This window comes from Armigeres subalbatus, chromosome 2 (assembly GCF_024139115.2).
Source record: "Armigeres subalbatus isolate Guangzhou_Male chromosome 2, GZ_Asu_2, whole genome shotgun sequence".
NCBI classification, from domain to species: Eukaryota; Metazoa; Arthropoda; class Insecta; order Diptera; family Culicidae; genus Armigeres; species Armigeres subalbatus.
The window spans coordinates 396,014,284-396,022,224 of record NC_085140.1 but is presented as its reverse complement, the minus strand read 5'-3'; the positions used below and the strand labels follow the sequence as shown (position 1 = coordinate 396,022,224).

Below are 7,941 nucleotides of genomic sequence, written 5' to 3'. Positions count from 1 at the left end.
ATACAGACATGGCTGTATATCTGGCATCCCTGCTCTATTACAAGATCAAAAAATGAGTATTTTTTTACTCTTTAATGAGTTTACGAATTTATCCGTGTTGGTTCATGCATGAATTCTCAGTCATCATCTGCTTTTCTCGCTCTCACTGTTCAACGACTGTGGTGAGGTCGAAAGAGACAGCAAACATGAGCTGTTCATTTTGACGGTACGGATGTGTGTCAGGCTGCCAGACTAGTCGTGAACGAAACGTGAAACAGCATTCGGGGCGGTTCGGTTATGTAGTAGAAATTTTCGTTTATTTAGCTTATTTTGAGTTGATCTTTCGGTTCGGTTGAAATTTAATTTTGATGTCGTATGTGCAGGTTGCAGTTTGCGTTAGTTTTCCGTTCAGTTTTCGCGTGATTAGTGTACAAAAGTATGATTGAAAGTGGGTGCTTTTCCATCGGATCGCGAAAAGTATCGAGAGAGTTGGGCGAAAGAATTCAGGACTAAGAAGGCTTGACGAGAAGAGTCATAGGTGTGAGCGAGATGTAGACAGTCATCGTCGTCAGCAAAGTTGGTGGAAAAATGCTGGGCGTACGGTGCTCGTGGTCGTTTGTGTTGGTGTATGAATGAAATTGTTGTGAACGAACGACCTACTACAGTGTGTTGGGGCATGGCCCTTTTCTTTCGTCGCGTGTACGAGTAGTGTAATGAGTGCGAGCAAAATCATCCTGGTAGCAGAACAGCAATATGATCAGCAGCGGAGAGAGCAATCAAAATTACTGATGGCGATTATGGCGATGGGGTAACGCAAGCAGCATCGATCTTCCACCTACTCAGTTTAGGTGCAGCGGATTACTGAAAACGGTTTATGTACCACAGATGATAACGATCGGTGCCAGAGATGACCCTCCAAGAAATATTTGCCAAGACCTGCTACGTTTATCATCCATTCTGGTGTGGTGACTAATCGTGGATTATTTGGGAGACATTGCATCGCCACAATTCAAAGAGTGTAACAAGTGTCTTTATATGAAAGTTTCTATTGTTTATGGTATAGGGTAAGTTTTCCAGAAGATTGCAAAATCTTTCGAGAACCGTAAACATAATATACCTATATAAACAATTATACCTGGATACAATGTAAAGTAATAGGTGCGTCTATAAATAATGTAATGTTTTCATGTTTATCCTTCTCATACAATCTTCACTTGCCTTCAGCACTCTGTTTGTCGAACGTCAAGTACCTATTTTGTTATTATTCAGCTTAATATTGTAATTTGGATTGTATTGAGTTCGATAACCATTTAGTAGGTACAGTATTTTATATCGGGTCAAGGAATAATTATTCATGTGGAAGATTAGTATGTGCTTCTGGAATTACTTTTTACAATTTACAATTGTCGAATCGTAATTACACTACATATTTATAATAGTTTCATTCTGCATATCCGTTTTTCGGTAAGGGTAGTAATAGAAGAACTTAAATTGCGATGATATAATTTACCCCTTTTGTTGATCACGTATTACGCCTATGTGCACATAACACGTTTCCTTCCAGCTCATTTTTTATTTGGGATAATTTTTTTGTACGGCTGTGTCAAATAAGTTGAAATGCAGTGTAACCTCCAATTGAAGCTTTTTTTAAAGAAATTTGTTATGGATCCCCCATGAATCGGATCTCCTTTCATGGTATGCTAATGTATATCGGGAGTATCCCTCCAAACCTCTCAAATTATCAGTCTCCCTGTACACCGCCCATCTTCCTGGATTGTATACAGACAGCAAAAGCGGGGTCTACCCCGAAGCTGACGTTCTCATCAGAGTTCTCTGATAAACATCACTTTTGCTGGTCCCTCTTCCGGCAATCGGCATACGTATTACATGTCCAGCTAACTGTAACCTGCCGTATTGTATCAGTCTGCCAATCTTTTAATTTTTGGACACTTGGTACTCATGATTTATGCGTCTGCGTGAATCTGGCGAATGTCACTACGTTCCAGGTACGAGGGCCTCTTCCACTGCTCTGCGATCTAACCTAATGATCGATATCACCTGCAAGTCCAAGGAGCATGTGACACTTGTTGATGATTGTAGCAGATTAGAGAGCGCATCGCTTTGTTACAATCGATATAAGCTCACGAGCGAATCGGATGCCTTGGACCCACTTGGCGTCGCACGAATCAGTCTTATTAGCTTTACCGGACAGCCATCCTTCACAGTTCGATTCATTACACCGAGTCGTTCGCTGCCTTAAAGTTTACAAACAGACGATGATCTCTATCGAGAACCATTTTTAGCGGGTTATGGTCCAACATTCTGGCCACATGTCGGGCCCACCGTAGTATTCCGATTCTTACGGTGTGAACAATGGATGGTTATCCCAACAGCCGTTGCAACTCGTGGATTCTTTTTCCAATTCTTTTCCAACAATTCCATTCACCTCCTCCATGTAACGGCTTCTAGCTACACCCCGCCATAAATAGTATGCAACATTTTCCTGTCTAAAATTCCGTTAGTGCGCGTTTGTCCTACGCGAGCATTGCACAGTGTTGCTTTTTGTCGATTTCGTGCGCTTTTTTAATAGCATCGTTTCTGTAGATTTTTTCGCTGTAGTTTGTTTGGAGGAAACGTTAGATATCATAAAGGGCTTTTTTTGAGAAAATCTGTGAAATGATTAATCCACCTAAAAGTGAGATAAAAATTTTACTTTTTCACCTAAACCGTATATGCGCCTAGTGTCTTCGAGAAAGTTGTAGCGGATGGTATTTTAGGCCACTTTGCCAAAAATCATGTATCTGTGACTTATACTTTACTAGATATGTGACATTTACCGTGGAAGGCCCCTAAAATCAGTTTTTTGAGCATAACTTTTTTTATATGTTTCAGGCACTTTTACACCCTTCTACAAAGTTGTTTGGCTAATAAAAATACACGTTTTTGTAGAACATTGCGAAGCTCTATCTCTTAAAATTGATAAGTTATTTGAGAAAATATGATTTTTTTTGGGGTTATTGGGAAACGTATAACTTGGTCCGGCGCAAAATGGCGCAGACAACTTTTTAGTTCTCTGAAGCTGCTGTATGTTGACTCTTGCCTAGCGATTGAAGCTTATGTTTACACGAAATTACAAACGAGTTATATAGATTTTAAATTTTCTTGTTTTTGGCCTTACTCGTACACTAAGATTATGTATAGGCTATAGGATCGCACTAAAAACCAATATTTGATGGTGGCCCATAAGCCCATAGTTTTATATAGAAATTCGATAAACTGAGCTGATGTCTGTGTGTGTATGAGTGTATGTGTGTATGTGTAGACATTTAAAAGACACCTTTTTTGCCTTTCTCGTACACTAAGTGCAAAACTAAAAGACTTTTTTATTAAGACTAGATATACACATAGTGTCTTCGGGAAAGCTGTAGCGGATAGTATTTTGAGCCATATTGCCAAAGACACCCCATGTCTAACTATTATACTTTAAAAAATATGTGACTTTTTCAATGGAAGATCCCTAAAATCACATTTTTTATCATAACTTTTTTTCTATTTTTCCAAGACTTTTCCAACCTTCTACAAAGTTATTTGTCAAACAAAACTACACGTTTTTGTGGAACATTGCGAAGCGCTATCTCTTAAAGCTTAAAAGTTATAATGAAAAGGTGTTTTTCTAGGGATGTTCAGAAATCAAATAGCCTGTTCCGGCGCAAAATGGCCCACAAAACTTTTTAGGATTCAGAAACTACTGTTCTTCTACTTTTCTCTAGTGATTGAAACTTATGTTTACACGAAATTACACGTGTGTTATATCGATTTCAAACTTCCTCTACAAATCACAGATTTTTTAAAGAAACTTCGCAATGTTTATTATTTGAAAACGTTTTTTATTTAAAAAAAAACCTAAGTTGCGTCTAACAGGGCTGGGCTGAGAAAGGCAAAAAAGGTGTCTTTTAAATGTCTACACATACACACATACACTCATACACACATACAGACATCAGCTCAGTTTATCGAATTTCTATATAAAACTATGGGCTTATGGGCCACCATCAAATATTGGTTTTTAGTGCGATCCTATAGCCTATACATAATCTTAGTGTACGAGTAAGGCCAAAAACAAGAAAATTTAAAATCTATATAACTCGTTTGTAATTTCGTGTAAACACAAGCTTCAATCGCTAGGCAAGAGTCAACATACAGCAGCTTCAGAGAACTAAAAAGTTGTCTGCGCCATTTTGCGCCGGACCAAGTTATACGATTCTCAAATACCCCTAGAAAAACATATTTTCTCAAATAACTTATCAATTTTAAGAGATAGAGCTTCGCAATGTTCTACAAAAACGTGTATTTTTATTAGCCAAACAACTTTGTAGAAGGGTGTAAAAGTGCCTGAAACATATAAAAAAGTTATGCTCAAAAAACTGATTTTAGGGGCCTTCCACGGTAAATGTCACATATCTAGTAAAGTATAAGTCACAGATACATGATTTTTGGCAAAGTGGCCTAAAATACCATCCGCTACAACTTTCTCGAAGACACTAGGCGCATATACGGTTTAGGTGAAAAAGTAAAATTTTTATCTCACTTTTAGGTGGATTAATCATTTCACAGATTTTCTCAAAAAAAGCCCTTTATGATATCTAACGTTTCCTCCAAACAAACTACAGCGAAAAAATCAACAGAAACGATGCTATTAAAAAAGCGCACGAAATCGACAAAAAGCAACACTGTGCATTGTCTAGGTCTCGTGCCCGTAGAGGACTACCGGTCTAATGAGCGTTTTGTAGGTAGTCAATTTCTCTGCTGGTAACGTTATCGGAGTTTACCAGTAAGGCCAGGTGCACCAAACCACCTCGATTTCGTCATCACCGATAGAAACTAAAAAAACCCTTCCTATTATGTGCTTCGTCTTCGACGTGTTTATGACTAGTCCGAACCGTTTAACATCGTTCTTTAGTCTGATGTAGGCTTCCTCCAAAGTTACATACTATAATATCTATGTCAATGGCTTTCAACCTGTGGTACATGTATCTCTTGAGGTACCTTTGCTGGCCCCAGGGGTTACCTCGGACGACCATGCGTAATGGCGGATGTATTATTCAATTCCAATCAAAAATTATTGATAATGCGTCGATAGGTGTGTTTTTTTACTTTGTCTTGTTCTTGTATATAATACTAGTTTATTTGTGGACGCAGTAGCGCCCGTGGCAAGTTGTTTTTTTCAATCAAAATTTTCAACGTCTGTTGTCTGATAGTAAAAAAGATTTGAAGTGCCAAAATTACATTTTTTGTGAGAATTTTCCCACGTGCTGCATCTGGTTGGCTAGTCATCGGACAGACAAACAGGGCTATTATATTTATGATAATATGCATGGCGATCAGTGAATAGAATCCTGTCCTCCACTACCAAATACAGTGTATGAAGGGCTGCGGGTTAAAAGATGAAAAGGACAAAACGTCGAAAAAACAAATTTGAAAATCTTCATTAGCATTAGGGTTAGCATTGAGCAATTCGCAAAAATTCGTAGGTGGTACAAGCCAAGACTATGTACGAGAGTAGTATTACGTTCATGCTTTACCTCAGATATTGATTTGGGACTAATCACTATCTCTTAGGTGGAAGCATTGCACTCTCCCTTCTCCAATAGTCGAGATCTGTCTTTGCTACGTTTTTGCGAATGCTGAGGAAGGGGAATGATAATTAGTTGGATACCTACTTAAGAAAGATGCAGAGAACTCTACGACCTCTCATAGGTGCCACGGAAGGTTTTGGGATTGTGTAGAATGTTATAACAGTAGGAAACGTTTTTGGTAGAAAGTGAAACACAGAAAAAACTATAATATAGAAATACTGAGTAAGAAAGGGACGAGCCTATAATTGAATCCACGACCTCCTGCTTATAAGGCAGAAGCGATAGCCACTAGACCACCGAGCTCAATAAACAAATTTGAAAACAAAATGTTGAATAATATATTAAGAACACACGCTTAAAATCAATAACACAGAGATATGTTTGCTTCACACAAAATGGACCTAATGCAGAACAACACCTAGATGAGTGACAGTTACACAGCCACAAAAATAGCTCGTGTGGTTTTATTGAAGCTTGGATTTCAATGTTTTCAACAGTATTTGATTCCTCATGAAACAAGGAATCTGTACAAACGTTTACATGTTAAAAAGGACCGTTATCACGACCGTACGAGGCATTTTCATGCCTGTGTAACTGTCGCTCATCTAGGTGTTGTTCTGCATTAGGTCCGTTTTGTGTGAAGCAAACACATTTCTGTGTTATTGATTTTAAGCGTGCAGGGTTTGAATCCAAAGGACAATGAGAAAATCTCTCACTTATCACTCTCGATAGGTAGCATCTTTTCCTGTTCGGGTGTGCCACTGCGACCTGTTATTAGATCTATTGTAGCGTTACCCGTATCCTTAGTGTTAAAGTGCATGTCGAATTACTTCATTACTATTGATAAGCAATGCAGTATCGGTTTCGATACAGTTGTTGTTTTGTTTTCTCAAGAGCACCATGACAAGGTCCCGCTATTTAGACCCTTCACAGAGAGCAATCCCATTGAAGGCGCGCCCCTTATCAATAGGAAATCAATCCTTTCTTGAGAAAACAGAACAGTGATACTGTTTTGGCCATGCATCGGAGCCCTAGCCACATCCTTGCCTTGCTTCTAGAATATCACCAGTAAACAATGAAAACCCGGGATTTAGCTCTGTCTACAAGACTATTTCAAGCAAGAGAATTTGTTCAGTGATAAGAACTTCCGTGTGTTCCTCTCACTACCATTTTCACCAGTTCATGAAGAGTTAGTACGTATTTAAACCCCTAACTCGATTTTTCCAGCAGTCAGTTCAGCCTAGGACCGGGTACGAGGTTTTTTTTTAACTAATTGCTCGAAAAGTTGTTTCCGCTGCATACAGTCTAGCCTCAAAGAATTCGAGTCTTTCAACTGTCTGCAAGGTAACATTAATTATGTTTTATTTCTGAGACTGCTGTTGGTAGCGGGGACTAAATACGATGAATCTTAATTTGCCACAACTTATTGCCCTAGCTAGAAAAATAGATTAAGCTAGGGCTCTGTTTGGTAGATCTTACACCGCAACACACTACGTCAAAGTGATCTACCGTGTTACGGGAAATAGGTAGCATACCATGAGAGATGTTTTTCGGTAGCTGTTACGATAATGAACTGATTCGGGGGGCTACAACCCATGATAAATTTCTTTCAATAAACTCCAATTGCGGGGGCCCCGGTTCTGATGATGCATTTCAATGGTTCCCAACAAGAAATGAGCGAAAACAAAGCGTTTTATCAAACCCCATCGGTGGGGGGCGCCTATCCGAATCAGTTTTTTTTTCCAACTTGTATATTAGAGTGGGGCGTCATGGTCATTTTTTCAAATCAATGGTTTTTCGAAGCCATTCTGGGTCCTGAACAACTGTGCAGAATATGGGACCGATTGGTTGCTTCCTCGCTTTCCGCATCGCGTTTGAAGTTTGTATGGAAATTAGTATGGGAGAACGTATATTTTTGCATTTCTACTACTACAGGTTTCAGTTCATCGTAAACCAAGTGGCACATTGCGTTAAAGTATAACCCAAAGGATGCCGAAAAACTTTGCTGAAGAAGGCACGTTGCTGGAGCGTCCACGAAAAAAGTTATAACGCTTCGAACATTGAGTGTTCAAACCATATGCAAAAAATCGTTTATTCTGCCAACATTGCCGTACTACGTAGACCAATAATTTAATTGAGTTTTATTTCAAAATAATTGATCTTATAGGGCTTTAGAGCTAATGGGAGCTATCCGGAATTATTTCACAAAGAAAAAAATCCGACAAGAAGGAAGATTGGTTTTGCCCTTCGATAACCATAGGTTGTCCGATAGTGCTTTTTTGATTTCTTTGAAATTGATTTCTTGCTTATGGTTCAAACAATCTAT

General features: G+C 38.8%; 1 protein-coding gene across 12 annotated transcripts in view; it reads left to right on the top strand.

Annotated features, from left to right (window-relative positions):
• The first annotated feature begins 224 nt into the window (after positions 1–224).
• Positions 225–7,941, top strand: part of LOC134213227 (ubiquitin carboxyl-terminal hydrolase CYLD) — a 56,243-nt gene continuing 48,526 nt past the window's right edge. For 7 of the 12 annotated variants that reach the window (XM_062691989.1, XM_062691988.1, XM_062691990.1 and 4 more), the window contains exon 1: positions 225–1,043. The gene's annotated coding sequence lies outside the window, so the exon portion shown is untranslated. The remainder of the gene's footprint in view (positions 1,044–7,941) is intronic. The other 5 variants (XM_062691995.1, XM_062691987.1, XM_062691994.1 and 2 more) reach the window with 4 other exon arrangements.